This window comes from Salmo trutta, chromosome 28 (genome assembly GCF_901001165.1).
Source record: "Salmo trutta chromosome 28, fSalTru1.1, whole genome shotgun sequence".
NCBI lineage: Eukaryota > Metazoa > Chordata > Actinopteri > Salmoniformes > Salmonidae > Salmo > Salmo trutta.
The window spans coordinates 32,986,387-33,011,315 of NC_042984.1; the positions used below are offsets into that span (position 1 = coordinate 32,986,387).

Genomic DNA, 24,929 nt, shown 5'->3' on the forward strand with positions numbered 1-24,929 from the left:
TTGCTAGTTGGGTAATAAAAAAGCAGACATTGACTATCACCTTAAAGCATGGTGAAGATATTAAATACACTTTGAATGGTGTATCAATAGACCCAGTCACTACAGAGGCACAAGCGTCCTTCCTAACTAGAGGAAGGAAACCGCCCAGGGATTTCACCATGAGGCCAATGGTGACTTTAAAACAGTTCCACAGTGGTAGGAAAAAACAGAAGATGGATCAATAACATTGTAGTTATTCCACAATACTAACCTAATTGACAGAGTGAAAAGAAGTAAGCTTGTACAGAATAGGCACTAAAGTAATACTGCAAAGAATGTGGCAAAGTACTTAACTTTTCGGCATAAATGCAACATGTTATGTTTGGGACAAATCCAATACAACACATTACTCACAGTACCACTTTCCATATTTTCAAGCTTAGTGGTGGCTGCATCATGTTATATATACTTGTAATCGTTATGTTAAATTTAAATAACATTTATTACAATATGAATTAAATAGATGTCCTTCCAAAAAAAGGATAATTAAGGATGTTAAAAAGCAGCTTTTCTCTGTGCCCCTGCTTGGACTGTTAGGAAACAACAGAGTGGTTTGGGCGTGTACTGAAAAAACACATTTGACAGCTCAGCCAATGTGACACGCATACACTTGGATATTCAAATGACCTCCCTTGTGGGGGCACTGGGGCAAGACTGCCCGAGCCCAGCTTCACCAAGCCAAATAGTATGGATGGATTTGGAAACTCACGATGGAACTACTTTGGAACTTTACTATAACAGCAATAAATGCAGACTGATTATTTCACAAGTGTGAGTCATTTCTGTCCTTTGCTTTGTAACTATATTCCTAATATTTTTGTTGTTATCTACCTAACTTGTTAGCTAGCTAGTCGTGAAGCTAGCTAGCTAGCTAGCTACTGCTGCTACCTATGTCAGTCAACAACAGCTTACTAGATTTCCTCTTGACATAAAACTTTTAGCTACAAACCACAGGATTTAAAATAGAAGGGAATGGCAAGATTGTTGTTGTGTGGAGGATCGGCTTTGACTTAAGTAATTGTCGGCTAGCCAGCTAGCTAAGTTAACCGCTATAGCTAACGTTAATTGCTTCTTAACAGCCAGCATGCCAACTCTTACAAACCACATAATTTGAAATGGAAGTAACTGGCAAGCAGTGGCTGTAGGTGCCGTTTAAGATGAGGGAGGATGATTATTTTTTTACGAGCATGGCCTTATTTCTTTTGCAGCACACTGGATGACTGTCATTCATATTCCATTCACCCAGCTTAATGTAACATTGATAGGTTTGGGCTAGTACATGATACTTCAATTTTCCCTATACCCATCATGAGGTTGCTACAACCTAGCCTATGAATGGAAGTTTACAACGTAGGTGCACAGGTCAAGAGAAATGGGAGAAATCAAGGTGACAGACATTGACACATTCAATACCGCCTTGCATACTCTTGCCTGCATCTAGCTGATCTAGGGTGTAGTCATTAGTCCATCAATTGCAAGCGATAGTTTCTATTGGAAAAATTCAGGTATGTTTTTTCCCGTTTCGTTTTGTTTTCTTCTGCTTAAGAAAGATTTTTCAACAGAATTGACGGAATGAATACACCCCTGATCACACGCAAACACAGTTCACTTTCATAGCAGCCACATACAAACAGCATGATCCCTTTGATTGTTGTATTCTTTCTTCTCGCATCTACGCACTCTCCTCCTCTCACTTTTTCCCTTTGTTTGTGGACTTCAGTGCACAACACATTAGCTGTCTGTGACCAGGAAAAAAAACTTTCCAAACCAAACCTTCATATCATAACCGCTAACCGCTACACACAGCCTACACCGTTGTCACCATATTAACGTCATATTCAACATAGTTACTAGAACTAACACGTTAGTAAACCCACTACAATCATGCAGTAAAGTGTACAGTCAGCAACAAGCAGTTTAGCAGTTACAACGGCAGGCCCTGGTGCAAACATTTCATAAAACCAAAAGCTTACCTTGGCTTGGAAGAGTTTCAGTGTTGGATAGACATAGACAGCTAGCTAACATAGCATCCCTCTCTGTTTGAGCCGGGTGTTTGACTAGGCTAAACTAAAGCTAGCTGCAATCGCTAGCAATCTCTAGCTAAGTAGGTGAATGTGAAAGAAAATACAACAAAATATATATCTCTCTCTCTGCTTTTCCTTCATTTTTGAAGAAATTAACATGTTCAAAACTGTTCAACTATTATCTTTCTCTCTCTTTGAGTCAACTACTCACCACATTTTATGCACTGCAGTGCTAGCTAGCTGTGTCTTATGCTTTCAGTACTAGATGCATTCTCTGATACTTTGATTGGGTGGACAACATGTCAATTCATGCTGCAAGAGCTGTGATAGGTTGGAGGGCGTCAAAATTACTGTGTAAGCCTATGGAAGGGGGTGAGAACCACAAGGCTCCTATGTTTTGTATTGAAGTCAATGTACACAGAGGACGGAAACTAGCTGTCCTCCGGCTACACCATGGTGCTACCCTACAGAGTGCTGTTGAGGCTACTGTAGGCCTTCATTGCAAAACAGTGCATTTTAATCCATTATTTGGTGACGTGAATATATTTAATGTAAACTCAGCAAAAAAAGAAACGTCACCTCACTGTCAACTGTGTTTATTTTCAGCAAACTTAACATGTGTAAATATTTGTATGCTCACTGCTAGTTTGTTTGTTTTATTTATTTATAGGGGACAATGCCCATTAATCAATATCAATATTACAATAATACAACATCCATGTAAATGTGTCAGGGTTGGCCAAAAGCTAATTTGCACCCGTAGTCCCAGGGCAGCTAAGGACAATTACACAGTCACAATACACATACACACTAAAACAATAAAAAATACAAATACAGTACATCCAATAATATATCATGTATAATTCTAACAACAACAACAACACTATCATCAACTGTCGTCTTAAATATGAGGAACCACAGATAACTCATGTGTACAGGTTTGGATAGATTTGAGCCATGTTTTCAATTCAAATGTAAAAGTACAATAATCAGTGCAGCTTCTCAAGTCCATGGGCATTGCACTCCAGTATATTATAGCTCTAACAGAGAAGGCCGATTGGCCGATTATACTGTGTCGAAAAGGGACAACGTAATCGCCTCTAGTTACTGCCCTTGTTATACTGGAGGTGCTTTCCTTGAGAATGTTATGCCGGCATAGGGGTAGAGGGGCAAGACCATGCAGGATCTTAAAGACAAGGCTTGCATCTACATACTGCTTAAAGCTATCCAGACTAAATAAATTATTTTATAAATTATATGACAATGGTGGTAACTGTTTGGTTTGTGACCAGCATGTGAGGCAATATCTCTATTGTGAGAAGATAATAGCATGCATATATAGTTTGGCGGCCTCCAGAGGAAGGAGAGGTCTTGTAAACCTGTATTATTGTCAGTGCAAGGTTGCATCAACTGTACTGTGAGGGGGTCTAGAATGAGTGTACCATACCAAATTGCATATTTTATGAGGTAATGAGTAAAACTGACCTTGGGTCAATGCTTTGGGGTACCTATATACTGTACTGTACCTCCCATTTTCTACAGAGAGCATGTGTTATTGATGTGATTTATTGTCACAACTGAAGCAAGGTAGTGTGGTGTACAGGCCTGCGTCCTTGTAGAGCATAGGCCATATCAAGCTGGCTACGAGTGCACACACTCATAAGAATGTAAACATAAAAACATATGAAAGAACACACGCGGGAACACACACCCCTCTGCAGGAGCAGCAGCAGCTTTACCCAGCTGCTGTATTCATTTTGGGTCCGGGGTGCTGTAAACGTGCAAGCTCAGGGAAACACACATACAAACACACACACACACAGCGGCAAAGGCATCATATATCACTGTGAGTTTCCTCGGAATGGGAACAGGGTGCCGTGGTATCAGCAAATTCATCACGGACATGCACTGACACTCTCTCTCTCGTCCTCTTTCTCTCTCTCTCACACTCTCTCTCCTTCGCTCTCTCCTCTTCCTCTCTCTCACTCTCTCCTTCTCTTCCTATCTCTCCCCCTCCACTGTCTCTTGCGCCTTCTTTTTCTCTCCCCGTCTCACCTTTGCTTTCTCCTTAGAGAGAGGAGGAGGGCCTTAAACTGGCAGCTTTGTAGCACTAGGAGACAGCTGCTGCATCTGCACATTAAAGTGTGTGAGTTCTATGGAAGGCCACTGACCCTTGTATGCTATCTGCATGCTGTAATGGTAAGGTAGAAAGTAAGAGGTAGTGGAGGAACTCTGAGCAAAAGAAAGGGGAGAGATAGAGAGAAAGTGGGGAAAGAGAAAGAGGGGAGGGGAAGGATAGCTCAGAGTATGGTACCTGCCAAAGTACCATACATATACTGTACATACAGAGAGAGAGAGACTTTGCTGAGTACTAACATTTTTGACATGTTGACATGTGCCACATAGTCTACCCCGCCCCAGTCCTCTCATATAGCCAGTCAGTGGGGGAATGGCATTTTAATTGCCTTGCGGCAGTAATATCTACCTCCAGTGTGATTGAAACTCATCATTAATATCTAGTGAAAAGTGTCCAGTCACAATGCATCGGCCTGTGTGTCCTCAGCCGATCGTAAATAGACACCAGGCGTTACATGGCACTAGATGGTATTAGAACCCAATGAGACTGGAAGACTATAGTCAAAGGTTAAAGGTGAACCCTGATGTAAGAGGTCGTCCTCCCTGTCTGGTCAAGACAAGGTTGAGGTATTACTCTCCATTGGAGGCCGTGAACTCTGACATTGAGCACTATGTGGTGTGTGTTTGTGTGTGTGCCTGCATCCCAGCATCTGTTTATCTGTCCATTTGTCTGTCCATCCATTCGCCTGTCCATCCATCCGTCTGTCAGTTCTAAGTTCTCTGTCAGTTTGTCTGTGTGCAACATGGCCATCCGGTCCAGTCAGTGGCTCTGACCTTACTCTACCTCACCCTCTCCCCCTCCCTCTTTTGTGCAACGCTTTGCCCCCACACACTACAGACAGACAGGCCAATTCTACTCTTAATACCTCTCTTCTTCCTTTCTTCCCTGCACTTCAAGTGGCTGTTAAAATGGCCCTTGGCAGCTAATCTTGGGTGACGTGTGGTGACGGCAGTGGGGATGGCAGGGGTGGCAGGGGCTGGATTTGCGGCTGGCAGTCTGGCAGCTTGGCTGAGTGGCAGCTGCGATGAGGCGCATGGCTGGATTAGGGCTCCCCTGTGCTGATTACAGAGCAAGAGAAAGAAAGAGATGGAGAGCGAGCTGGATATAGATTGAATGAAAGACAGAAAGAAGGATATATAGACTGAGGGAGTGAGAGAGAAGGAGAAGAATAGAGCATATGAGAGAGAGAAAAGGATGGAGCGTGAGGGAGAGAGAGAGAGAACGGCATGGGCTAAGGAGGAGATGAGAAGGAGAGGGAGGGCGAAGTACAGGAATATAGGAGATGATACGGAGACAGAGAGAAGACGAGAGTGAGAGAGACCAGAGAGAAAGAAAGCCAGGGATAACTGATATGGCTCAACAATTACATTTTTGTTTTACTCGCGTCTGCTCACAAGACACAGACACAAAGATATTATCCTAGTACTATTTTTCACCTTCAGATGTAAATCCTACCCCACCTTTACCAGTTATTTGTCTGGAAATCACCAACTGTGAGGTTCCAACAGGTCTGGGACCTGTGCATTCCTCTTCACCCCATGCAGTTAGCCCTGGCGGACCCTAAGAGTGATGAAGTATCCTTTGACGTGTTTGTCATAGACGGGTTAGGTGGCAACGCCACCAAAACGATGCACGTGCTTCAATGAGGCAGAAGGTGGTCTGTTGTGATTCTGAACAGCAAGATGACTAGCAACAATGACAAGAAGCTGCCATGTGGGGAATCGTAGGTGGCTCATTACAGCTAGTTTTATGTTATCCTTGATACCATGTCTTGTTTTGAGGTGTTTATGCTAATATGGCATACATTTGTAACAATTTATTTGAGAAACAAGTGCTCATTGTGCAAATGTATTTATGTTTTCAGTAAATATTGGAGACGACATATAGTTGACATGTTGTCAACAATCTAAGCCAACCCATCTGTTTTGCCCCATAGTTGCACACATAACGGTTTTGTTGCTAAACAACCGACCAGTCTATTGCCTGTCCATTTAAAATTACATGGGTCAGCAGGCAATGGAGCCAAATGCATGCCCCTTTCTTATGAGGGAGTGATAATTAACAAAGAGATGGAGTGTGTAGAACTGACACATGCTAGAAAAAAAATGCCATCTTGGAGGGCTGTTTTGGCATGCTCGGTAGATTGTTGCTAACGTGGAACAAGATTCAATGGTGGTTCCACATTAGAAGATTGCAAGAGGATGGATTTACTCCCAGAGCAAATAACCAAGGAAAACAGGCCTGTGTTAATCTCAAAGAAGTTTGGTTGGCCAGGTTGGAGAAACGGTATAGTGGGTAAAGAGGGATTTGATGTATGTTTGCCACTGACAGGTGCATTGTACGTGTTGACAAGCCCTTCCTCGGGACGGTAGTGTCATTTAGCCGGTGCAGGTGACAGGGAGACAAGCTTTAAAGAGATGTCCACTGTGTTGTTTTCCGGCCACAGGTTTGAGAGCTGCCGTGATCAACACACACACACACACAGCAGAGCACATACAAATCAAATCAAATTGTGTTGTTCACGTACACATATTTGGCAGATGTTATTGTGGGTGAAGCGAAGTGCTTATGTTCCTGGCACCAACGGTGCAGTAATACCTAAAAATACCAAAAAATACACGCAAATCCCAAAAATAAAAATAACTAATTTAGAAAAATAGAAATATTATAACCTTCAATGTCAGAGTCCGGCACATATAGAGTACCAGACAAATTACTCATTCCAGGGGTTTTCTTAATTTTTAACTATTTTCTACATTGTAGAATAATAGTGAAGACATCAAAACTATGAAATAACACATATGGAATCATGTAGTAACCAAAAAAGTGTTAAACAAATCAAAATAAATGTTATAGTTGAGATTCTTCAAAGTAGCCTCCCTTTGCTTTGATGACAGCTTTGCACACTGTTGGCATTCTCTCAACCAGCTTCTTGAGGTAGTCACCTGGAATGCATTTCAATTAACAGGTGTGCCTTGTTAAAAGTTAATTTGTGGAATTTCTTTCCCTGTTAATGCGTTTGAGCCAATCAGTTGTGTTGTGACAAGGTAGGGTTAGTAAACAGAGGAAAGCCTTATCCATATTATGGCAAGAACAGCTCAAATAAGCAAAGAGAAATGTCAGTCCATCATTACTTTACGACATGAAGGTCGGTCAATACGGAACATTTCAAGAACTTTGAAAGCTTCTTCGAGAGCAGTTGCAAAAACCAACAAGGGCTATGATGAACATCATCTTTGCCTCAATCCTGACTAGTCTCCCAGTCCCTGCCGCTGAAAAACATCCCCACAGCATGATGCTGCCACCACCATGCTTTACCGTAGGGATTGTGCCAGGTTTCCTCCAGACGTGAAGCTTGGCTTTGAGGCCAAATGGTTCAATCTTGGTTTCATCAGACCAGAGAATCTTGTTTCTCATGGTCAGAGAGTCTTTAGGTGTCTTTTGGCAAACTCCAAGTGGGCTGTCATGCGCCTTTTACTGATGAGTGGCTTCTGTTTGGCCACTCAACCATAAAGGCCTGATTGGTTGAGTGCTGCAGAGATGGTTGTCCTTCTGGAAGGTTCTCCCATCTCCACAGAGGAGCTCTGTCAGAGTGACCATCGGGTTCTTGGTCACCTCCCTGACAAAGGCCCTTCTCCCTTGATTGCTCAGTTTGACCGGGCGGCCATCTCTAGGCAGAGTCTTCGTGGTTCCAAACTTCTTCCATTGAATAATGATAGTGGCCACTGTGTGTTTGGGGACCTTCAATGCTGCAGAAATGTATTGGTATCCTTCCCCAGATCTGTGCCTCGACACAATCCTGTCTCGGAGCTCCACGGACAATTCTTTCGACCGCATAGCTTGGTTTTTGCTCTGACATGCACTGTTAACTGTGGGACCTTATACAGGCAGGTGTGTGCCTTTCCAAATCATGTCCAATGAATTTAACTTACCTCAGATGGACTCCAATCAAGTTGTAGAAACATCTCAAGGATGATCAATGGAAACAGGATGCACCTGAGATCAATTTTGAGTCTCATAGCAAAGGGTATGCATACTAATGTAAATAAGGTATTTATTAAATTTTTGGGGTGCAGGAAAAAATTAAAAACCCGTTTTTGCTTTTTTGTTATGGTGTGTTGTGTGTAGATTGCTAAGGATTTTTATTTATTTAATCCATTTTAGAATAAGGCTGTAACGAAATTAAATGTTGAAAAGTTGAGGGGTCTGAATACTTTCCGAAGATACTGTATATACACTACATGACCAAAAGTATATGGACACCTGCTCATCGAACATCTTATTCCAAAATCATGGGCGTTAATATGAAGTTGTTCCCCCCTTTGCTGCCATAATAGCCTCCACTCTTCTGTGAAGGCTTTCCAATACATGTTGGAACATTGCTGTGGGTTTTTCATATGAACAATGACCCCAAGCATACTTCCAAAGTTGTGTCAAAATGGCTTAAGGACAACAAAGTCAAGGTATTGGAGTGGCCATCACAAAGCCCTGACCTCAATCCTATAGAAAATGTGTGGGTAGAACAGAAGAAGTGTGTGCGAGCAAGGAGGCATACAAACCTGACTCAGTTACCTGACCAAACCTGACCTAAATTCACCCAACTTATTGTGGGAAGCTGAAAGCTGAAATAAATCCTTCTCTCTACTATTATTCTGACATTTCACATTCTTAAAATAATGTGGTGATCCTAACAGGCCTAAGACAGGGAATATTTACTAGGATTACATTTCAGGAAAAACTGAGTTTAAATGTTTTTGGCTAAGGTGTATGTAAACTTCCGACTTCAACTGTACATATGAAGTAGGTATAACAGTATGTAAACATAATTAAAGTGACTAATGTTCAATGGCTATGTACATAGGGCATTTACATACACACACAAATGCTTAGAGTCACACACACACACACACACACACACACACACACACACACACACACACACACACACACACACACACACACACACACACACACACACACACACACACAATGAGATTCAGTTGACATCTTCTTGGCAGGGCTTGGCAGTGCTACTGTCCTGTAAAGTCATTGTGTAAACAGACTTTGCAGTAAAACAGATTGGCTGCTTGCATTGATTTTCATTTAAGGGATTGTGCTCTCAGCTCATCACCTCTAGGTCTACAAAAGATTGTGTGCGCGCGTGTGTGTGTGTGCCTGCTTGCAAGTTTGTGTGTGTATGTAATTGGTACGTAGCCTGACCTTACAGATGGGCAAGGACAGGGAAATGCTGTATCATTCTTCTCTCCATCCCAGCCACTGCACCCAAGTGTGCCTCAACAGCACTCAACAGTGTGAGAGCACCCGTTAGTATAGTAACCACGCCACAGTTTTCAAATGAATGTAGAAATTTACATATATTTACATACTGAGGGGAGAGAGGCTCATTTCATATCTGACCTCTATAGTGTAGATGTGCTCATTGAGGTCAAAATTGTATCTGACATAATTGGAGATACTTCAATGTGAATACAGAGTGCATAGATTACAGTGAAGACACCACCTGCACACACATTTGCACACAAGTAAGCAGTCAAATGTATTTTGTTGGCCTACTACAGTATGACAACATGTCTATTTTATGTCTTGAGCCACCACATCCCATTGTGATTGTACATGTTAGCAGTAGCTAACATAACCCCACAAGGTTGTATGAAAATGCATGTTGTTAGCAGTATTGGGCACAACCCCACCAGGTTGTGTATGGAAATGTTATCAGTAGCTAGCGTAACCCCACCAGGTTGTGTATGGAAATATCAGTAGCTAGCATAAACCCGCAATGTTGTGTAGGAAAATGCATGTTGTTAGCAGTAGCTATTGCTAACCCACATGGTCTATGTATCCAGCCACACTCCAGACTAGAGGTCGACTGATTAATCGCAATGGCCGATTAATTAGAGCCAATTTTAAGTTTTCATAACAATCGGTAATCGGTATTTTTGGACACCAATTTCCCATTGGTGCGCGCTAATAGCGGTGGTAGGCTCAGTCAGACTGAGCCTACCACCGCTCAGTCTGACTGAGCGGTGGTATGGCACCAGCAGGCTCGTAAGCATTCATTCAAACAGCACTTTTGTGCGTTTTGCCAGCAGCTCTTTGCAATGCTTCAAGCATTGCGCTGTTTATGACTTCAAGCCTATCAACTCCCAAGATTAGGCTGGTGTAACCGATGTGAAATGGCTAGTTAGTTAGCGGGTGCGCGCTAATAGCGTTTCAAACGTCACTCGCTCTGAGACTTGGAGTAGTTGTTCCCCTTGCTCTGCATGGGTAACGCTGCTTCGAGGGTGGCTGTTGTCGATGTGTTCCTGGTTCGAGCCCAGGTAGGAGCGAGGAGAGGGACGGAAGCTATACTGTTACACTGGCAATACTAAAGTGCCTATAAGAACATCCAATAGTCAAAGGTATATGAAATACAAATCGTATAGAGAGAAATAGTCCTATAATTCCTATAATAACTACAACCTAAAACTTCTTACCTGGGAATATTGAAGACTCATGTTAAAAGGAACCACCAGCTTTCATATGTTCTCATGTTCTGAGCAAGGAACTTAAACGTTAGCTTTTTTACATGGCACATATTGCACTTTTACTTTTTTCTCCAATACTTTGTTTTTGCATTATTTAAACCAAATAGAACATGTTTCATTATTTATTTGAGGCTAAATTGATTTTATTGATGTATTATATTAAGTTAAAATAAGTGTTCATTCAGTATTGTTGTAATTGTCATTATTACAAATAAAAAATAAAAAAAAATTGTCCGATTAATCGGTATCGGCCGTTTGGTGCTCCAATAATCGGTATCAGTATCGGCGTTGAAAAATCATAATCGGCCGACCTCTACTCCAGACACAGGCCTTGGGCATTGTTCACTGGTGCTGAGCCCAGTGCTTCCTGAAGAGAATGCTCACTGTTCTCCCGTTGTCGCCGATGCACATTCTGATGCCCTTTTAGTGCAGTGTAAATTGCAGGCGCATGCCAACTAAATGCCTTTTAATTAGTATGCCCAGCAGACTTGATTAGCAATCCATTTTCATGAGTGTCCGGGCCTGACTATCAAAATAAAGAAAGTCGCACACTCCTTGTATAATCTCCCAGCAATTTAATGGGTATTTACCAACATTTCGGCATCACTGTGCCTTCCTCAGGGTAATGTCATGAATACTTGAACCAGGTTATGTAGACAGGTTACACAATTAATGTAACCATTAAGAGAGAATTTTTTATTAGAGAAGAATGGATTCACTTCTTCAATGTTAGTTAAAGATACAATAGTTATCATGTTTCACAATGGATTTATTACCTACAAAAAGGAAAGACATGTTTTCATTTCAATTCTGCTGTCGCTCTGCACACACAAGTTTGTTAGCTAGTTAGCTTTGGTCCAACGATAAGCCAACTCTCAGAAGTTCAAATACTTTTCAAAGTTTCATCATAGAAGCCGCTCCTCTGTAGGTATAATTCTGTGGGCCTAATTCAGATAATGCATGTCATAATAAAATGCCCAGCAGTTCAAGCCAAGCTCCATCCTCTACCCTCTCTCGCACTTTCCCCACCTGCAAAATTTCAGTCGCATCTCATGCCAACAATGTCTATCCAATACATGTAAACAACTATAGCTTGCTCGCTCCATAGCAAGCTGCTCTATCCGCACTGGTTGGTGAAGTAATTTAATGTCAAGCTCGGTATATATATAAAAAAAATATTTCAGAGGTTTAAAAGGAACAGAAATGAACTATATAAACCATTTTTTTGGTTCGAAACTAGTTAAGAACTTTATTTTGCTGGTGGAACAGTGGAACGGGATGAAAAAAAGTATGGTTATTTCAGAACGAAACGATTGTAAAGTAATTTTTGATCGAACCCCTGATTAAAATCTAAAAAAATTGTGTTGAATTGTGTTTGGGAAATAAAGATAGACATGGTTTTAAAAAAGATGTGGTAATATTTCATTCAGTACAGAAATGTCTATTCGACTTAACTGACCCTGTCCCGCAGCTCAACTTCCTCCATACCCGGGGTAAGTTGTGCCAAGAGACCACTTTTTGGGACAAGCTATGTTTTCAAAACTGTAATGTTTACATGATTATTTCTTTCCTGGGATCCACAAGATCCTGAAATATATGTAGATATCTCTGTTAGAACCAGTACTATATTTCCCTTGACGGAGTTATGCTGAATGAACTAAATAGCCCAACTTACCCCACTGTCGTCCTCTGTGTTTTGGTATTCCCTTCTTCTACATTTTGTAACAACATAGCCTTACTGTAAAATGTATTCAATATTTTTTTCCATCATCAATCTACACACAATACCGAATAATGACAAAACAAAAAAAATATATATAGGTATATATATTTTTTTTATAGAAATACCTTATTTACATAAATATTCAGACCCTTTGCAATGAGACTCGAAATTGAGCTCACGTGCATCCTGTTTCCATTGATCATCCTTGAGATGTTTCTACAACTTGATTGGAGTCCACCTGTCGTAAATTCAATATATTGAACATGATTTAGAAAGGCACACTCCTGTCTATATAAGGTCCCACAGTTAAAACCAAGCCATGAGGTCGAAGGAATTGACCGTAGAGCTCCGAGACAGGATTGTGTCAAGGCACAGATCTGGGAAAGGGTACCAAAACATTTCTGCAGCATTGAAGGTCCCCAAGAACACAGTGGCATCCATCATTCTTAAATGGAAGATGTTTGGAACCACTAAGACTATTCCTAGAGCTGGCTGGCTGGCCCGGCCAAAATGAGCAATCGGGGGAGAAAGGCCTTGGAGAGGCAGGTGAGTAAGAACCCGATGGTCACTCTGACAGAGCTCTAGGGTTCCTTTGTGGAGATGGTAGAACCTTCCAGAAGGACAACCATCTCTGCAGCAGTCTACCAATCAGGCCTTTATGGTAGAGTGGCCTGACAGAAGCCACTACTCAGTACAAACCACATGGCAGCCTGCTTTGAGTTTGCCAAAGTCACCTAAAGGACTCTCAGACCATTAGAAACAAGATTCTCTGGTCTAATGAATCCAAGATTGAACTCCTTGGCCTGAATGCCAAGCTTCACATCTGGAGGAAAGCAGACACCGCTGGGAGCATCGTGCTGTGGGGATGTTTTTCAGCGGCAGGGACTGGGAGACTAGTCAGGATTGAGGGAAAGATGAATGGAGCAAAGTACAGAGAGATCCTTGATGAAAACCTCCTCCAAAGCGCTCAGGACCTCAAACTGGGGCGAAGGTTCACCTTCCAACAGGACAACAACCCCAAGCACACAGCCAAGACAATGCAAGGAGTGGTTTGGGACAAGTCTCTGAATGTCCTTGAGTGGTCTAGCCAGAGCCTGGACATGAACTCTTTCGAACATCTCTGGAGAGACCGGGAAATAACTGTGCGGCGACGCTCCCCATCCAACCTGACACAGCTTGAGAGGATCTGCAGACAAGAATGGGAGAAACTCCCCAAATACAGGTGTGCCAAGCTTGTAGCGTCATACCCAAGAAGACTTGAGGCTGTAATCACTGCCAAAGGTGCTTCCACAAAGTACTGAGTAAAGGGTCTGAATACTAATGTAAATGTAATATTTCAGGGGGGTTTTTTGCAAAAAATTAAAAACATGTTTTTGCTTTGTCATTACGGGGTATTATGTGTAGATTGTTGAGGAAAAATAACAATTTAATCAATTTTAGAATAAGGCTGTAACGTAACAAAATGTGGAAAAGGTCAAGGGGTCTGAATACTTTCCGAATGCACTGTATGCCCTGTCCACTTTCCAGGATGACCTACTTAGAAATATATTTTCAGTGTTGAGGCCCAGACCCCGTAGCCATAATACAACCGGTTTGTGTTCAGGGCACGCAACTTAAAACGTTTTGCAATGGACAACTAAAATGTGTTTTTCTTATCCAGGTAGTCTCTGCTGGTCTGACATCCTGGGCCTTAGCATTCTTCCTCCATATCTCCTCAGCCCCCTAGGGCATTATCACAGAGTAAAATCAGCACAGAGCATCCCCTCCCAACTCCCCCAGTCCCCCAGAAAGCAGGTATTTGTTCCAATGAATTCCACTGTTTCTTATCCAGGTAGTCTCTGCTGGTCTGACATCCTGGGCCTTAGCATTCCTCCTCCATATCTCCTCAGCCCCCTAGGGCATTATCACAGAGTAAAATCAGCACAGAGCATCCCCTCCCAACTCCCCCAGTCCCCCAGAAAGCAGGTATTTGTTCCAATGAATTCCACTTTAATCAGTAGCATATCAGCTGTGCTTGGCGGGGCGAGGTGTTGGGGATAGCAAGGCTGAACAACCCCCCCCCCCCCCTTTCAGCCGGCAGTATTCAATTTCCTCACTTTGCCCATTATGCACAGACAACAACACACTACAACAGTTTATTTGGTTTGGGCCTCCTTTATAGCGGTGCTGAGATGCCTGCATCGAAATGGCCCACGTTCTGTGGAGGCTGGATGCAGTGTTGCTGACACACATGTTGGCAGTATGAAAAAAAGCAATGGATGTCTGTTGGTGGGACTGTACTGTGTGTGAATGGGGGACTACACATGTTCAGCTAGTCTGTATAGTATTTCATTACTGTTTGAATAATCTATCCTGTGTAAATCCTTTAGTGATGTCCTCTATAATTTCTGTTGTTGAACCACTAATCTACTGTAGATTTGTGAGTGTACATCTCTTAAGGCTCACTGCTTCATATTGATCCAAAGTCGCCTAGCTGAGCACACTTGTGTCCAATATTGGCCATTATGTGAGCAGCATCACCTGTGTGTGTGTGTGTGTGTGTGTGTGTGTGTGTGTGTGTGTGTGTGTGTGTGTGTGTGTGTGTGTGTGTGTGTATTAGAGCTGTATTATTTGTTCATTTAACCTTTTATTTAACCAGGAAAAGCCCATTGAGACCCAGAGTCTCTTTTTCAAGGGAGACCTGGCCAAGAAGGCAACAACAATCAATACATTACAGAATTAAAACATACAACAATACAATACAAGAACATGATCCAGCCTAAAAAAGCATTTACACTCCTCTGTAACAGAGTCTCCCATCGATATTTTAAATTCATTCAGTGGCACTAGCAGTAGCAGCTGGCACACTGGCAGCTGGTAGACTAGGCCCTTCATAGACTTTAACTACCTTTAGCATCTATACATGAAGGTATTGACGCTCGCTCTGAACATTAACATGCGTCACTTTCGGTACGTTTTTGGAAACATAAGGAACGCATCTTTCATATCAGCAAGAACATTTTTTTAAAAAGTTTAAATTACCACACACCTTTATATGGTTAGGGTTAGTGTTCCAACACTGCTATATCTCCATGTTACAGTGCTTGTTTAGAAATCAAATTTTATTGGTCACATACACATATTTACAAGATATTATTGCGGGTGTAGCGAAATGCTTGTGTTCCTAGCTCCAACAGTGCAGTAATATCTAACAAATCACAACAATATACACCCATCTAAAGTAAAAGAATGGAGTTAAGAAATATATTATCAGGCATGAAGGTAAGACCCAGATGCAGACACGTTGAATTAACAATGGTTTAATAATCCAGCAGGGGCAGGCAATAGGTCAAGGCAGGCAGGGGTCAGTCAACCAGAGGTGGGATAACGGTACCGGACAGCAGGCAGGCTCAGGGTCAGGGTAGACAGAGGTTAATAATCCAGAGGTGGGGCAAATGTACAGATCGGCAGGCTCAGGGTCAGGGGCAGGCAGAGTGGTCAGGCAGGAGGGCTCAGAGTCAGGACAGGCAAGGGTCAAAATCAGGAGGGCGAGAAAAAGAGAGACTGGGAAAAGCAGGAGCTGAGAACAAAAACGCTGATTGACTTGACAAACAAGACGAATGGCAACAGAGAACACAGGTATAAATACACAGGGGATAATGGGGAAGATGGGCGACACCTGGAATGGGGTGGAGACAATCACAAAGACAGGTGAAACAGATCAGGGTGTGACATATATAAATATCAGGACGAGTAATGCCAGAGTGGCATTGACTAAAATACAGTAGAATAGAATACAGTATATACATATGAAATGAGTAAAGCAGTATGTAAACCTTAGGGCTAGGCATCCCGTCAGTGGGACACCTGTCGACAACATCCGGTGAAATTGGAGGGCGCGCAATTCAATTAAATAATCGTAAATATTATGTATATTAAACATCTAGGTACATACAAGTGTCTTATATCGGTTAAAAGCTTAAATTCTTGTTAATCTAACTGCATTGTCCAAATTACAATAGGCTTTACAGCAAAAGCATGCCATGCGATTGTTTGAGGACAGCGCCCCACATCAACATATTTTTCAACCAGCACAGGCTTCATAAAATCACAAATAGCGATTTAAATTATCACTTACTTTTTGAAAATCTTCCTCTGATTTGCAATCAAAAGGGTGCCAGCTACAACATGCATGGTCATTTTGTTAGATAACATCCTTCTTTATATCCCAAAAAGTCAGTTTAGTTGGCGCCATCGATTTGAGTTCAACATGTACACAAAGGAATCCAAAAAGCTACCGCTAAACTTTGTTAAATAGAAACGTAGTTTGACATTTGTATTAAGACTCAGGTACCCTAACATGTAATTAAACTATAATATTTCATACGGAAAGAAGTCTGTTCAATAGAAAAGTAAAATTAAGGGCCTCCTGAGTGGCGCAGTGGTCTAAGGCACTGCATCGCAGTGCTAGCTGTACCACCAGAGATTCTGGGTACGAGTCCAGGCTCTGTCGCAGCCGGCCATGACCGGGAGGACCATGGGGCGGCGCACAATTGGCCCAGCGTCGTCCGGGTTAGGGAGGGTTTGGCCGGCAGGGATATCCTTGTCTCATTGCGCACTAGCAACTCCTGTGGTGGGCCAGGCGCAGTGCACGCTGACCAGGTCGCCAGGTGTTTCCTCCGACACATTGATGCAGCTTGCTTCCGGGTTGGATGGGCATTGTGTCAAGAAGCAGTGTGGCTTGGCTTGGTTGGGTTGTGTTTCGGAGGACGCATGGCTCTCGACCTTCACCTCTCCCGAGTCCGTACGGGAGTTGCAGCGATGAGACAAGACTGTAACTACTACCATTTGGATACCACGAAATTGGGGAGAAAAACAGGGGTAAAAAAAGAAATAATAATAACAAAAAATAAAAAAAATTGCAAGTGCGTGTCCTCTTCGTCGTGCGCCCACAGACTGATTTCCAACTGTGACTCCCAGTACCAAAATTCTTCCTCGTTTTGGAAGAAACAAGCCTGAAACCTTGAACAAAGACTGTTGACATCTAGTGGAAGCCATAGGAATTGCAATCTGGGAGCTGGAATTGCATAGGATCCAAAGATTTCCATTGTAAGAGCATGGGATCTTTGGATTTTCTCCTACCATATCAATTGTGTTACAGTCTCATACATTATTTTAACCTCTTACATCTAGACGCGAATTACAAATTCCTCTAAAATCCGAAAACTTCCATTTTTCAAACATATGACTATTTTACACCATTTTAAAGACAAGACTCTCCTTTATCTAACCACACTGTCCGATTTCAAAAAGGCTTTACAGCGAAAGCAAAACATTAGATTATGTCAGCAGAGTACCCAGCCAGAAATAATCAGACACCCATTTTTCGTCAGAATGCACTCCCAGGACTTCTACTTCAATAACAAATGTTGGTTTGGTTCAAAATAATCCATAGTTATATCCAAATAGCGGCGTTTTGTTTGTGCGTTCAAGACACTATCCAAGGGTGACGAAGGGTTACGCGCCCGATGCGTTTCGTGACAAAAAATGTCTAAATATTCCATTACCGTACTTTGAAGCATGTCAACCGCTGTTTAAAATCAATTTTTATGCTATTTTTCTCGTAAAAAAGCGATAATATTCCGACCGGGAGTCGTTGTTTTTGTTCAAAGACGAAAGAATAAAAACATGGTGTCGCCTCATGCACGCGCCTCCAGTCTCTGTTCTCTGATCGACCACTATCTAAATGCGCTAATGTTTTTCAGCCAGGGCCTGCAAAGACATCATTCAGCTTTTTACCGCCTTCTGAGAGCCTATGGGAGCCGTAGGAAGTGTCACTTTACAGCAGAGATCCCCTGTTTTGGATAGAGATGATCAAGAAGGCCAAGAAATGGTCAGAGAGGGCGCTTCCTGTTTGGAATCTTCTCAGGTTTTGGCCTGCCAAATGAGTTCTGTTATACTCACAGACACCATTCAAACAGTTTTAGAAACGTTGGAGTGTTTTCTATCCAAAGCTAATAATTATATGCATATTCTAGTTTCTGGGCAGGAGTAATAATCAGATTAAATCGGGTACGTTTTTTATCCGGCCGTGAAAATACTGCCCCCTATCCATAACAAATACTGCCCCCTATCCATAAGAGACACTGTTGCATCTTCTTCACCACACTGCCTGTGCGGGTGGACCATTTCAGATCGTCAGTGATGTGTACGCCGAGGAACTTCAAGCTTTTCACCTACTCCACTGCAGTCCTGTCGATGTGGATAGGGGCGTGCTCTCTCTGCTGTTTCCTGAAGTCCACGATCAGGTCCTTCATTTTGTTGACATTGTGGGAGAGGTTATTTTCCTGGCACCACTCCGCCAGGGCCCTCACTTACCCTATAGGTCATCATAGGCTGTCTCGTCATTGTAGGCTGTCTCGTCATTGTTGGTAATCAGGCCTACAATTGTTGTGTCATCTGCAAACTTTATTATTGAGTTGGAGGCATGCGTGGCCATGCAGTTATAGGTGAACCGGGAGTACAGGAGGGGGCTGAGCACTAACCCTTGTGGGGCCCCTGTGTTGAGGATCAGCGAAGTGGAGGAGTTGTTTCCTACCTTCACCACCTGGAGCCGGCCCATCAGGAAGTCCAGGACCCAGTTGCACAGGGCAGGGTTCAGACCCAGGGCCCGAGCTTAATGATGAGCTTGGAGGGTACTATGGAGCCATAGTCAATGAACAGCATTTTTACATAGGTATACCTCTTGTCCAGATGGGATAGGGCAGTATGCAGTGCGGTGGCGATTGCATCGTCTGTGGATCTATTGGGGTGGTATGCAAATTGAAGTGGGTCTAGGGTGTCAGGTAAGGTAGTGATGATATGATCTTAACTAGCCTCTCAAAACATTTCATGATGACAGAAGTGAGTGTTACTGGGCGATAGTAATTTTGTTCAGTTACCTTTGCTTTCTTGGATACAGGAACAATGGTGGACATCTTGAAGCAAATGAGGACAGCAGACTGGGATAGGGAGTGATTGAATATGTCCGAAATCTAAAGCCAGCTGGTCTGTGCATGCTCTGAGGACCCGGCTAGGGATGCCGTCTGGGCAGGCAGCCTTGTGAGGGTTAACACGTTTAAATGTCTTACTGACGTTGGCCATGGAGACCAAGAACCCACAGTCCATGGGAGCGGGCCGCGTCGGTGTTATCATCAAAGCGGGCAAAGAAAGTGTTTAGCTTGAGCACTCACCCACATCAACACCATTGTCCCAGAAAACCTAGACCTGCTCCAATTTGCATACCGCCCCAAAAGATCCACAGATGATGCGATCTTTATTGCACTCCACACTGCCCTTTCACACCTGGACAAAAGGAACACTTATGTGAGAATGTATTCATTGCCGACAGCTCAGCATTCAACACCATAGTGCCCTCAAAGCTCATCACTAAGCTAAGGACCCTGGGACTAAACTCCTCCCTCTGCAACTGGATCCTGGACTTCCTGATGTGCCGCCCCCAGGTGGTAAGGGTATGTAACAACACATACGCCATACTGATCCTCAACACGGGGGCCCCTCGGGTGCGTGCGTAGTCCCCTCCTGTACTCCCTGTTCACTCATGACTGCATGGCCAGGCACGACTCCAACACCATCATTAAGTTTGTTGATGACACAACAGTGGTAGGCCTGATCACAGACAACAACAGGACAGCCTATAGGGAGGAGGTCAGAGACCTGGCCTTGTGGTGCAAGGACAACAACCTCTCCCTCAATGTGATCAAGACAAAGGAGATGATTGTGGACTACAGGAAAAGGAGGACCAAGCATGCCCCCATTCTCATCGACGGGGCTGTAGTGGAGCAGGTTGAGAGCTTCAATTTCCTTGGCGTCCACATCACCAACAAACTAACATGGTCCAAGCACACCAAGACAGCTGTGAAGAGGGCACATCAAAACCTATTCCCCTTCAGGAGACTGAAAAGATTTGGCATGGGTCCACAGATCCTTAAAGGGTTCTACAGCTGCACCATCGAGAACATCCTGACAGGTTGCATCACTGCCTGGTAGGTAAAGCAACTGCTCGGCCTCTGACCACAAGGCACTATAGAGGGTAGTGCGTACGGCCCAGTACATCACTGGGGCTGAGCTTCCTGCCATCCAGGACCTCTATACCAGGCGGTGTCAGAGGAAGGCCCTAAAAATTGTGAAAGACTCCAGCCACCCTAGTCGTAGACTGTTCTCTCTGCTACCGCACGGCAAGTGGTACCGGAGCGCCAAGTCTAGGTCCAAGATGCTTCTAAACAGCTTCTATCCACAAGCCATAAGACTCCTGAACACCTAATCAAATGGCTACCAAGACTATTTGCATTGCCCCCCCTTTTACGCTGCTGCTACTCTCTGTTATTATCTATGCATGGTCACTTTAATAACTCTACCTAAATGTACATATTACCTCAATTACCTCGACTAACCGGTGCCCCCACACATTGACTCTGTACACATTGACTCTGTACAGTGCCTTGCAAAAGTATTCATCCCCCTTGGCGTTTTTCCTATTTTGTTGTTATTTTGTTTCCTATTTTGTTGTTTCATTTAAATTGATTTTTATTTGGATTTCATGTAATGGACATACACAAAATAGTTCAAATTGGTGAAGTGAAATGAAAAAAATGACTGGTTTCAGTAAATTCAAAAAAAAAAAACGGAAAAGTGGTGTGTGCATATGTATTCAACCCCTTTGCTATGAAGCGCCTAAATAAGATCCGCCCAGCAAAACTTACAGACCAGGCAAGGACTGCATTAATCAGAGAGGCAACAAAGAGACTAAAGATAACCCTGAAGGAGCTGCAAAGCTCCACAGCGGAGATTAGAGTATCTGTCCATAAGACCACTTTAAACCGCAAACTCCACAGAGCTGGGCTTTACGGAACAGTGGCCAGACAAAAAGCCATTGCTTAAAGAAATAAATAAGCAAACACATTTGGTGTTCGCCAACAGGCATATGGGAGACTCCCCAAACATATGGAAGAAGGTATGCTGGTCAGATAAGACCAAAATAGAGCTTTTTGGCCATCAAGGAAAATGCTGTTTCTGGCGAAAACCCAACACCTCTTATCACCCCGAGAATAACATCCCCACAGTGAAATACAGAGAAATTCTTATGCGAAACCTGCTTCAGTCTTCCAGAGATGTGAGACTGAGACGGAGGTTCACCTTCCAGCAGAACAATGACCCTAAGCATACTGCTAAAGCAACACTCGAGTGGTTTAAGGGGAAACATTTTAATGTCTTGGAATGGAATTTAAATGCCTAGTCAAAGCCCAGACCTCAATCCAATTGAGAATATATGGTATGATTTAAAGATTGCTGTACACCAGCCGAACCCATCCAACTTGAAGGAGCTTTGCCTTGAAGAATGGGCAAAAATCCCAGTGGCTGGATGTGCCAAGCTTATAGAGACATACCCCAACAGATTTGCAGCTGTAATTGCTGCAAAAGGTGGCTCTACAAAGTATTGACTTTGGGGGGGTGAATAGTTATGCACGCTCAAATTTTCAGTTTTTTTGTCTTATTTCTTATTTGTTACACAATACAAAATATGTTGCGTCTTCTAAGTGGTAGGCATGTTGTGTAAATCAAGTGATACAGGGAAATTTATTTTTGAGGGGGTTGTAAGGTCTACAGCTGTTGTATTTGGTGCAGGTGACAAATAAAATTAGATTTGATTTTGATTTGATTTGTCCAGGAGCAAGACGTCGGTGTCGGTGACATGGCTGGGTTTCCCTTTGTAATCAGTGATTGTCTGTAGACCCGGCAACATTCGTTTTGTGTCTGAGCTGTTGAATTGCGACTCCACTTTGTCTCTGTACTGACGTTTTACCTGTTTGATTGCCTTACAGAGGGAATAACTACACTGTTTGTATTCAACCATATTCCCAGTCACCTTGCCATGGTTAAATGCGGTCGTTCGTGCTTTCTGTTTTGCGCGAATGCTGCCATCTATCCACGGTTTCCGATTTGGGTAGGTTTTAATAGTTACGGTGGGAACAACATCCGCTGTACACTTCCTGATTAACTCAGTCACCGTGTCAGTGTATACGTCAATGTTATTCTCTGAGGCTACCTGGAACATATCCCAGTCCGCGTGATCAAAACAATCTTGAAGCATGGATCCCGATTGGTCAGACCAGCGTTGAATAGACCTTAGCATGAGCACGTCCTGTTTGAGTTTCTGCCTATAGGAAGGAATGAGCAAAATGGAGTCATGATTTGATTTGCCGAAGGAAGGGAGGGGGAGGGCCTTGTAGGCATATTGGAAATTGGAGTAGCAGCGGTCAAGTGTTTTAGCAGCACGAATGCTACAGTCAATGTGTTGATAGAACTTCGGTAGCGTTTTCCTAAAAATTTGCTTTGTTAAATCCCCAGCTACAATAAATGCGTCCTCAGGATATGTGGTTTCCAGTTTGCACAAAGTCCAGTGTAGTTCCTTGAGGGCCGTCGTGGTATCGGCTTGAGGGGAATATACACGGCTGTGACTATAACTGAAGAGAATTCTCTTGGGAGGTAATGCATTTGATTGTGAGGAATTCTAGGTTGGGTGAACAAAAGGCCTTGAGCTTCTGTACGTTATCACAATCACACCATGAGTAGTTAATCATGAAACATACACTCCCGCCTTTCTTCTTCCCGGAGATTTCTTTATTCTTGTCTGCACAATGCACTGAGAACCCAGTTGGGTGTATGGACGGGGACAATACTCGGAGAGAGCCATGATTCTGTGAAACAGAGTATGTTACAGTCCCTGATGTCTCTCCGGAAGGAGATCCTCGCCCTGATGTCATCTACTGTATTGTCCAGAGACTGAACATTAGCGAGTAATATACTTGGAAGCGGTGGATGGTGTACACGCCTCCTGAGTCGGACTACAAGTCCACTCCGAATACCTCTCCTCTGCCGACGTTGTCTATGAGAAGCCCCATGGATAAGTTCAATTGCCCTGGGGGGTACGAACAAAGGATCCAATTCGGGAAAGTTGTAATCCTGGTTTAATGCTGGTGAGTTACCGTCGCTCTGATATCCAAAAGTTATTTCCAGCTGTATGTAATAACACAAAAAAACTTTCTGGACTAATAATGTAAGAAATAAAAACAAACAAAATACTGCAAAGTTTCTTCGGAGCTAGAAGCAGATCTGCCATGTTTGACGGAAGACAGAGATGACCACCTGTGCTAATTAACTATCTAGCATGCTCAAAACACTGGCTCGAACACCGTAAGAGTAGCGGAGGTGTATTTTGTCGGTTAGAGGCACACAGCCTTATGGATCTGTAAAAACCTTCTACAGAAGTGTGTATTTTTTATTTGAAAGATTATTTCTCACTGATATGAAAGATAAGTTCCCTTCCTGACCTAGTAAGATTTACACAACCATTCAAAAGTTTGGGGTCACTTAGAAATGCCCTTGTTTTTGAAAGAGGTGACTCCGGGATGCTGGCCTTCTAGGCAGAGTTGCAAAGAAAAAGCCATATCTCAGACTGGCCAACAAAAAGAAAAGATTAAGAAGGGCAAAAGAACACAGACACTGGACAGAGGAACTAGAAGGCCAGCATCCCAGAGTCGCCTCTTCACTGGTGAGGTTGAGACTGGTGTTTTGCGTGTACTATTTAATGAAGCTGCCAGTTGAGGACTTGTGAGGCATCTGTTGCACCCTCGACAACTACTATGATTATTAATATTTGACCATGCTGGTCATTTATGAACATTTGAACATCTAGGCCATGTGCTGTTATAATCTCCACCCGGCACAGCCAGAAGAGGACTGGCCACCCCTCATAGCCTGGTTCCTCTCTAGGTTTCTTCTTAGGTTTTGGCCTTTCTAGGGAGTTTTTCCTAGCCACCGTGCTTCTACACCTGCATTGCTTGCTGTTTGGGGTTTTAGGCTGGGTTTCTGTACAGCACTTTGAGATATCAGCTGATGTAAGAAGGGCTATATAAATACATTTGATTTGATTTGATCTGTTTCTCAAACTAGACACTCTAATCTAATCAAATCAAAGTTTATTTGTCAAGTGCGCCGAATACAACAGGTGTAGACCTTACAGTGAAATGCTTACTTACAGGCTCTAACCAATAGTGCAAAAAAAGGTATTAGGTGAACAATAGGTAAGTAAAGAAATAAAAACAACAGTAAAAAGACAGCGAAAAACAGTAGCGAGGCTATAAAAGTAGCGAGGCTACACACAGACACCGGTTAGTCAGGCTGATTGAGGTAGTATGTACATGTAGATATGATTAAAATGACTATGCATATATGATGAAAAGAGAGTAGCAGTAGGGTAAATAGGGGTTAGTGGCGGGCCACAATGCAGATAGCCCAGTTAGCCAATATGCGGGAGCACTGGTTGGTCGGGCCAATTGAGGTAGTATGTACATATGTACAAGAATGTATAGTTAAAGTGACTGTGCATATATGATAAACAGAGAGTAGCAGCAGCGTAAAAG

General features: G+C 43.0%; 1 protein-coding gene across 4 annotated transcripts in view; it reads left to right on the top strand.

Moving 5' to 3' along the window:
* LOC115166051 (kazrin) overlaps positions 1-24,929 on the top strand; it is a 213,488-nt gene that overhangs the window by 115,612 nt on the left and 72,947 nt on the right. The window lies entirely within an intron of this gene.